General features: G+C 37.1%; 1 pseudogene; it reads left to right on the forward strand.

Annotated features, from left to right (window-relative positions):
- Positions 1 to 1,902: 1,902 nt before the first annotated feature.
- LOC122359936 lies at positions 1,903 to 5,596 on the forward strand (annotated as a pseudogene).
- Positions 5,597 to 7,963: the final 2,367 nt, after the last annotated feature.

The raw sequence follows: 7,963 nt of genomic DNA on the forward strand, positions 1-7,963 counted from the left end.
CTTTTAGAAACTGACAGTAAATTTGCTGTTTAGATGTAAACACCACTAAATCTAAATTAAAATGCTTACCGATAATGTTTGTGTTGATCTCATTTTTCGTACAAATGCTTGGTTTCTTATTACATTGTGATCATTTTGTGCACACACGTTATTCTGGGTTATTCTTCATAAATAAAAATGTTACTCAGAGATGCATTATAGTCCTTGTAGGCCTTTTCTTTTTAAAAATATTGTCCAAATAATGATTAATTATATTTCAAAAATGAGAAATCATAGTTTTAAAAAAATGGAATTACAAATGTGCATAATGCATTGTAAAAAGAGACAATGATTCCCGGTGTCTGACCCATGTTGCTACTGTAAGCCAAAACTAAAACAAAAATACATTTAGGGTACTGATATAAAGCTGATAATAATATTTAATAATGTTTGCTTTTTAATTTTTCGCTAGTAAATTTCACAAATAATTATAGAGAAATGGCAAACAATATAGAATTAAACACTGAATGAAACCTTGAATTAGAAAGACCGTAGAACAGAATTTTATTGTAAATTATACTTCAGTAGCCTATTTTATTTTCAGCTTCTAAAAGTAGTCTACTTTTTATATGAAATTTAATCTGTAGTAAAATTACTAAAACTGAAATAAAAAAATAAAGCTAAATATAAATGTAATAATATCCTAATAAAAAACATAACACAATTACAGAAAAACTAACATTTTTTAAATTTAATAATTTATTCTAAAATTTTATAATTTATTCTAAAATAATTGACCATAACTAGCATAACCCTATTAAACAACAGTGTAAAAATGATCAAGTAAAAAAAAAAGTAAAAATTTGATAGTGAAATGACGATTGTCAATCAAGCACAGCATTTCCCAACCCGCCTTTCCAATAGGTGGCGCGTGCGATTTAGTTTATTAGCGCCATTCCAGTGAAACCCACGAAGTAGTGCCGGAGTGAGACACGCGTGCGTTTCATTCTCTCAAGGAGTTACTTATGTTCACAAACCTCCTCGAACAAGCAAAAGCGTTGAACCTGGGCAATTTTTACTCATAATTGTAGATTTTCATCTGTGCTGCCTTCCGACGGTAAGATAATAAGTATAAGTCTCCTGAAAACCAGGAAATGTAATACAAACAGTGCTTTGGACTGCAACTGCAAGTGAGCCGTTATACACAGCGGGCATGTTTGCTCCTGTTTAATTCATTCATTGGTCTTAATCTTATTTAAACTGTAGTTGGATTTTGTGAGCAGTGATTTATGAAATGACTAATCGTCAAACCAAATGTTACGGGTTTGAACCGACCTCGGACTCCATGGTGTCACTGCATAAGGCTCGATGTGTTTAAACTTTCAGCGGGTTGAACTTGAGCTCAGATCTTATTCCGCCATGTTTAAACCATTTCCTGCGTTTCAATTATGTATAAACCCTAAAAAGTAAGAGCCCGTTCTTTCCAATGCCGTGTTTGGCCAATAAACCGCCATCAAGCATTTGTCGCTGTCAGTCACGGAGCGTGAAGTCAGCGCCAGAAAACAGAATGGCTGTGTTTCAAAACCTAGCCAGTTGCCTAACTTGGCAGCATTTTAGCAATTGATGCCCAAACAAGCAGAGGCTATATACAGGCGGTATGTGTACAGCAGTGCAGGTCCTGGAAAGTTTTATTTGTTTCATAGGAGTTTGAGGATTTGAAAGCAAAATGAACCTTTTCCTATACATTACAACAAACCAGGCCTGATTTACGTGTAGGCCTCAGATGCAGTTCAGTTTGGCGCGCACACACACACACACACGTTTCTTTCTGTTTACTATTTGTATGTATACACGAAGTTGCTTGATTGTTAGCATTTCCAATTTTAGGTTTGGTCAAGAATTGAGTCACCATGCCTGCAAAAAGCTGTAAAGAGACGCACAATTTCAGCAACTGAGGACTCAACAGTTGTGAAAAAACAGAAAGGTAAATCTCTATTTTCTTATAGCCAGACCTTTGATTAAACCAACTTGCATTGTAGACGTTTTTTGGGGGCAATTTAGCGGAAAGATTATCTTAGATGAGCTACAATGAAATGCTAGACCTTTCTTTTGTTTAAATTGTGCATAGTCTTCATGAATGGTTGTAAAGACAATTCTTTCCGTAAATATACTCATTTATATCAATGCTTGAATGAGGTACTACAGATCACAGTTAGTCTTTTTGTGCATTTGTTATTATTTGACCACAAGTTTTTCCGTAAGATCTAAATCTCATGCGTTCTGTTTTTGTGTCTTGTTTGCAGTCTCTCACGGTAGTCATGGGCAGGAGAAGGGCCTGGTGCTTGTTCTGGGGCAGGGTGATGTTGGGCAGCTTGGCCTGGGAGAGGATGTGCTGGAGAGGAAGAAACCGGCTCTGGTGACTCTTCCTGAGGGTACTGTGCAGGCCGTGGCTGGAGGCATGCACACTGTCTGCCTCAGCGACACAGGAAATGTAAGTACAAAAGAAATGAATCGCAAGCTTTGCGCAGAGCCCACTAACAAGACCGTTCAGTGTTATTTTATCTCATCCTTCTGATCCTTGCGTGGATTTATACATTTGGCTGTAATGATGAGGGCGCTCTGGGACGTGACACGTCAGAGGAAGGCTCAGAGATGGTGCCAGCCAAGGTGGACCTTGGTGAAAAAGTGGTGCAGGTTTCTGCAGGGGACAGTCACACAGCTGCACTCACGGAGGGCGGGGTTGTCTATGTCTGGGGCTCTTTTGCAGAGTGAGTATAGACATTTTTATATTGTGCAGCGAGTAGTAACGTTGTAGCAATTTTGAATGACTTATCATTTCTATTGTAGGACAATAATGGTGTCATTGGACTTCTGGAACCTATGAAAAAATGCACATTGCCTGTCAAAGTTCCTATAGACAAGCCTGTGGTTAAAATAGTCTCAGGTGGGTCATAGGAATTCATGCTCTACCTTTACGCCATTGTCTATGCAAATAATCTGCCTAGCAATGTTTTTGCCCTCAATCTAAAGGAAATGACCACTTGGTGATGATGACTGTGAATGGAGAGCTGTACACCTCAGGATGTGGAGAACAAGGACAGCTGGGCCGTGTGGCTGAGCACTTTGCTAACCGTGGAGGAAGGAAGGGATTGAGTATGTATCTCTGTTTTGATTAAACTGTCACTGTAGTTTCTACCTATAATTGAAAGCTGAATTTGCAGTAAATGAAATGCAGTATTTAATGCTACATAATCCTTCAAAAACAATTAGAGATTTCTTGAGCTGAAAATCATTGTGCTGCTTATAACAACTATTTTCCGTTCCCCAGTGAGGCTGCTGGAGCCACAGATGGTTATCATTAAGCCACGGGGGAAGGTTGTCTTCACTGATGTCTTCTGTGGAGCGTACTTCACCTTTGCTGTGTCTAAAGAGGGGCACGTCTATGGATTTGGCCTGTCCAATTACCACCAGCTTGGTACGACTCCTAGCTCACTCAGTCCTGAAGATAAAATAATCTCTCTGAATTTGTAGAGAATTTTTCTTCTTGCTCCTTTTATACAGGCACCCAAAGCACAAACACCTGCTTTGTTCCTGTGAAACTCAGTTCTTTCAAGAACTCCACCACCTCTTGGGTGGGCTTCTCTGGGGGGCAGCATCACACACTGTGCCTGAATTCAGAAGGTGATTCATCTGTAAATCTTGTTTGTGTTACTCTTGCATTAAACTGACATTACATCAACATCTTAATGTTTTACCAATGGTCCAAAATTGATCTGCTGTCTTCATCCACAGGACAAGTGTACAGTCTTGGTCGGGCGCGGAGTATGGCCGTCTGGGCCTGGGGAAGGATGCGGGGGAGAAGAGTGAGCCCACGGCGGTTACGGGGATCAGTGACGTTCAGATGGTTGCCTGTGGTGCCTCTGTGAGCTACGCTGTCACTAAACAAGGTGAGACTGCATCCTATCCTGGTGCTTTTACATTTCACTCCCTGATCTCCGACCACTGTAACCAAAAACGGATTCTTTTGGCTTTGGGTTCATTTTGCCTAATCTTAAATATTTTTGCCTCTACAAAATTGTTCAGACCTTATCATAGTTAAGTTGTGCTGCTTTAATTTTTTTGCTTTTCAGGATTCTGGTAGAAAGTTAAATAAAATGATTGTTTGCAATAGCACTAGTTAAAATCTTACAAATGATTTATCAAATTTAATCATCCAAAATAAGTTTGTGTAATATATCATTGTGTATGGCGTAAATAAAAAAAAAAATAATACATGTTTGTATTATATAAATACAATATATATTATAAATATATAAATTTGAATGCACACACATTTAGCAAATGTTTTGAAAGTATTTAAGTATGTATTCTATATACAATATGTATGTGTACTGAGTATATATTATGTAAACAAGCTTTTATATTTTGGGGGTAATGTTTTTTTTTTTTTTTTTTTTTTTTTGAGAGCACTAATTTAAACTCATTCAACAAGTCCAATTATGTTAGATTTTTACTTAATTTTTTTTTGTTGTTGCAGCAATCAGAGATTTTCTGTCCTGTTTTAACCATCTCATCAGAACACACGGTGGATTGAATTCATGTTAGGTTTTAGTATTGTTTGTGCCTGTAGTTTAAAATGGCAAATGCCTCAAATGACGCAATGTGTGTGTTGTTCGCAAATGTATCTTCAACCTCTAATTACATTAATTGCACCAATCAGAGCAGGTTATTTTAGGACCAAATAACAGAACGTAGCGGTTGGCTTGTTTTGATCATCAGAGCCGTTTTAGTTTTCTAACATTGCTATCTTTTGGCCAGGCTCTGTTTTTCCTGGGGCATGGGCACCAACCTGCAGCTGGGTACAGGAGAGGAGGAGGATGAATGGAGCCCAGTGGAGATGGCAGGCAAGCAGCTGGAGAACCGTGTAGTTCTATCCGTGTCCAGTGGAGGGCAGCACACAGTCCTGCTGGTCAAAGACAAGCAGGAGAGCTGATCTTTAACTTCTTGACTAAAGACAGCTGAGCCAAACTACTGTATCAGTGGTATCTGTAACCTATAGCTTGATCATGATCGGGGGAGTCTGGGGTTGGTAATGCTTCCTGTGCTGAGCTAAGTCAGCAAATGAGGGGAGAGGGTAGGATGAGTATCATCTAATTAAACCTTTTTATCCCGCTTTATGGGAAGTCCAAACATTCACTGGATACGGTCCGGTAGATGATCAGATCTTTTTTATGGACACTTTTTTTTGTTTCTTTTTCTTTTTTCTCTTAATTCTTTTTAACAAAGTTCTTTAGTATGCCTCCTGGAGACCGCCTGTCGTGAGTGATTGTATGCATGTATGAGCTGATTTAATACGTCTTTTAGAGAAGTCTTGGAAAATGTTTTGGTTTTTTTTCTTTTTTTAAAATCCACATTTTGGTCTGAGCAATAAAAGGTTTACGGTAGCAGGTCTAATATCACTCACCAAAAAAAAAAAAAAAAAAAAAAAAAAAACTGATTTGGTATTCCTGTGCCTTGCAGTGTTAAACTATTTTCCTATTTCCTAAAATGAAACGACTTAATGTATCCATGCATTGCTGGCCCTGTGGACACTTAATAAAAATGAGGTTTTACAGAATCTGATGTATGATTACTTGTTTAAAAAAATGCACACACATTTAGAGGAGATTAAATGTGGCATGCTAATAAGTAAATTGATTTTAGACAGATTTTTGATTTTTTTTTTTTTTTTTTTTTATTTTTTATTCTAGAATTCATTTCTGACATAAGGATGATTAAAGTTATAAAATGTTTGAGTTCTTTCAGTTGCTCCTTTTAAAGGTATTTTAAGTATCATTTCACTAAATGTTTCTTTGTATTTGTGCTGTTTATCCACTGGATGGCAGCGATGTGCTCAAGACTGAAACGGTGATCTTCAGTTTAGTTGCTTACATCTTAGTATGTTCATTACACGTGTTTGGATTGAGAATTTCTATTTTAATTAGCCTGATGGCTAATGTCTCCGTCTCTGAAATGCCTGCATTTATGCTCCACAGATGGAGGAAACAAAAAAAAGATTGTTTACATTAACCTGAATTCTATAAACTGGCCCTATGATTGCAAACAGACATTTATGTATACTCTCTTACATATGAAATGTCGAAGTTGATGCTTACGTAAGTATGTCCTAAATTGTTGAAAACACTTGAGACTGGAAATGATTTGATCACTATTGATAAAATTTGCAGATCAAAGCAGCACTTCAGCATCCATGAAGGGGGGAATGGTATTGTGCTCCTGGTCTGGTCTTTATGTTCCAGCCCACAGTGAGTCATGCTGAGAGACTTTGTGGGGTATTTCAGTTGAAAAGCCCTTCAAGCCCACCTTTCTCTGAAAGCTTTGAAATGCTAACAGCCTCTCCTGCAAGCACTTAATTGACCACCATCGTTTAATGCTGTCATCAATGTTTTCTGATGCCGGTGTGAGGCAGCTGCACTGAGAAGTGGACAGGGCACTGGCTTTAAATGTTATTTTTAATGCCAGCAAGCTACATTAAATGTGTTTGATTCGCAAATGTATAACTGACTCATGCGGTTTCAAAACTTTCACAGCATGGCAATTGTTTGAAGTGCCCCCTATTAAGCTATGGGTTGTAAAAGGTGCAAGTTTTGGTTTTGGGAGTCCTAAACAACAGATGACATGCATGAAATGTAGTAATAATATATAATTTAAATATACATTTATTTTTACCCTATTTGTTCGACCTCTCCTAAACGATTTGTCCATCGATTTATTTTTCTAAACCCCTCTGGTGATTGGTCGATTTCATTTAAAGCAGTGCTTTGTGAGCTTTTAATGCCCCAAAAGTGGCACATGGTGGCACTTACTCTTTAAAGGTGCACAGAGTATTTTTGTGAATTCTTCTTCTTCTTCTTCTTCAAAAAAGTTTAAAACCACATAGCCTATTCATCACAAACAACTGGAGCGTTTTTGTTCATGAAGTTTTCACTGGTGAAATTTTAAATGTAATTCCACGCAATCAAGAATTTTAAGTGGAAAATATTTTCCTCACCTCCTCAGATTTTACAGCAGGATCTAATTGGTCACATGGACATCAGAAAGCTGTTCATGTTTTTTTTATTTTTTTTTTTCAAAAAAAGAGAGGGAGAACATTATAACTTAAAAATGTTGACATCTTTCAGGCGATGTGCATTATATGTTTATAACATCAGGATGCCTTTCTCTTTAACCATTAGACCAGTCATTATTGTACATCTCATTTTGGATTTGTCGCTCTGAAACTGAACAGAGCAACCTTGCTTAATGGAAGATTGATCTTGCAAATGGGCATGATTTTACTACATCCCTGAGATAAATTACATAGGAACAGCTAAACTTAATTACATCACTGACCAAATATATGTTTTTAATATTTATGCATATATTTATTTTTAGCTAGTGTGTGACCTTAGCCCAATAAATTAATATAATATATATATATATATATATATATATATATATATATATATATATATATATATATATATATATACTGCTTAACTAGAAGAAGCTAAGCATTTTTCTCTTCAAAGGAATACTACTTTTTTTGATTTAGCACGTTAAAAAATCTCTTGGCAAATGTATAACAATGTGCATTAATTGCTGTAAATCTATGCTGACTCTGATTTGATTTAGCTAGCTTTATTGTAATACATCATACCATGAGACACTAGATAGGGGTTGGCGCGCAATTTGTAGTACAGAGTGTGATCACTCACAGATGTTCAGCTGGCATGCATGTCTCTTATTATTACTGAGCCTCGTGATGCTTCCCTCACCCACTATAAACTTGAGCGTTGCTCTGTGATCTGCTGTTTATGCCATTGTATAACTGACACTCCAAACCTCAATCACGAGGAACTGGAAGCACATAAGCGACGTTACGCTGACCATATGATGTTGTTAGTTATTCAGGCCCATTTGCTCATCTGTTTCTGTATTTTGT

The sequence above is a fragment of the Puntigrus tetrazona genome, chromosome 16 (genome assembly GCF_018831695.1).
Source record: "Puntigrus tetrazona isolate hp1 chromosome 16, ASM1883169v1, whole genome shotgun sequence".
In the NCBI taxonomy this organism is placed as follows: domain Eukaryota; kingdom Metazoa; phylum Chordata; class Actinopteri; order Cypriniformes; family Cyprinidae; genus Puntigrus; species Puntigrus tetrazona.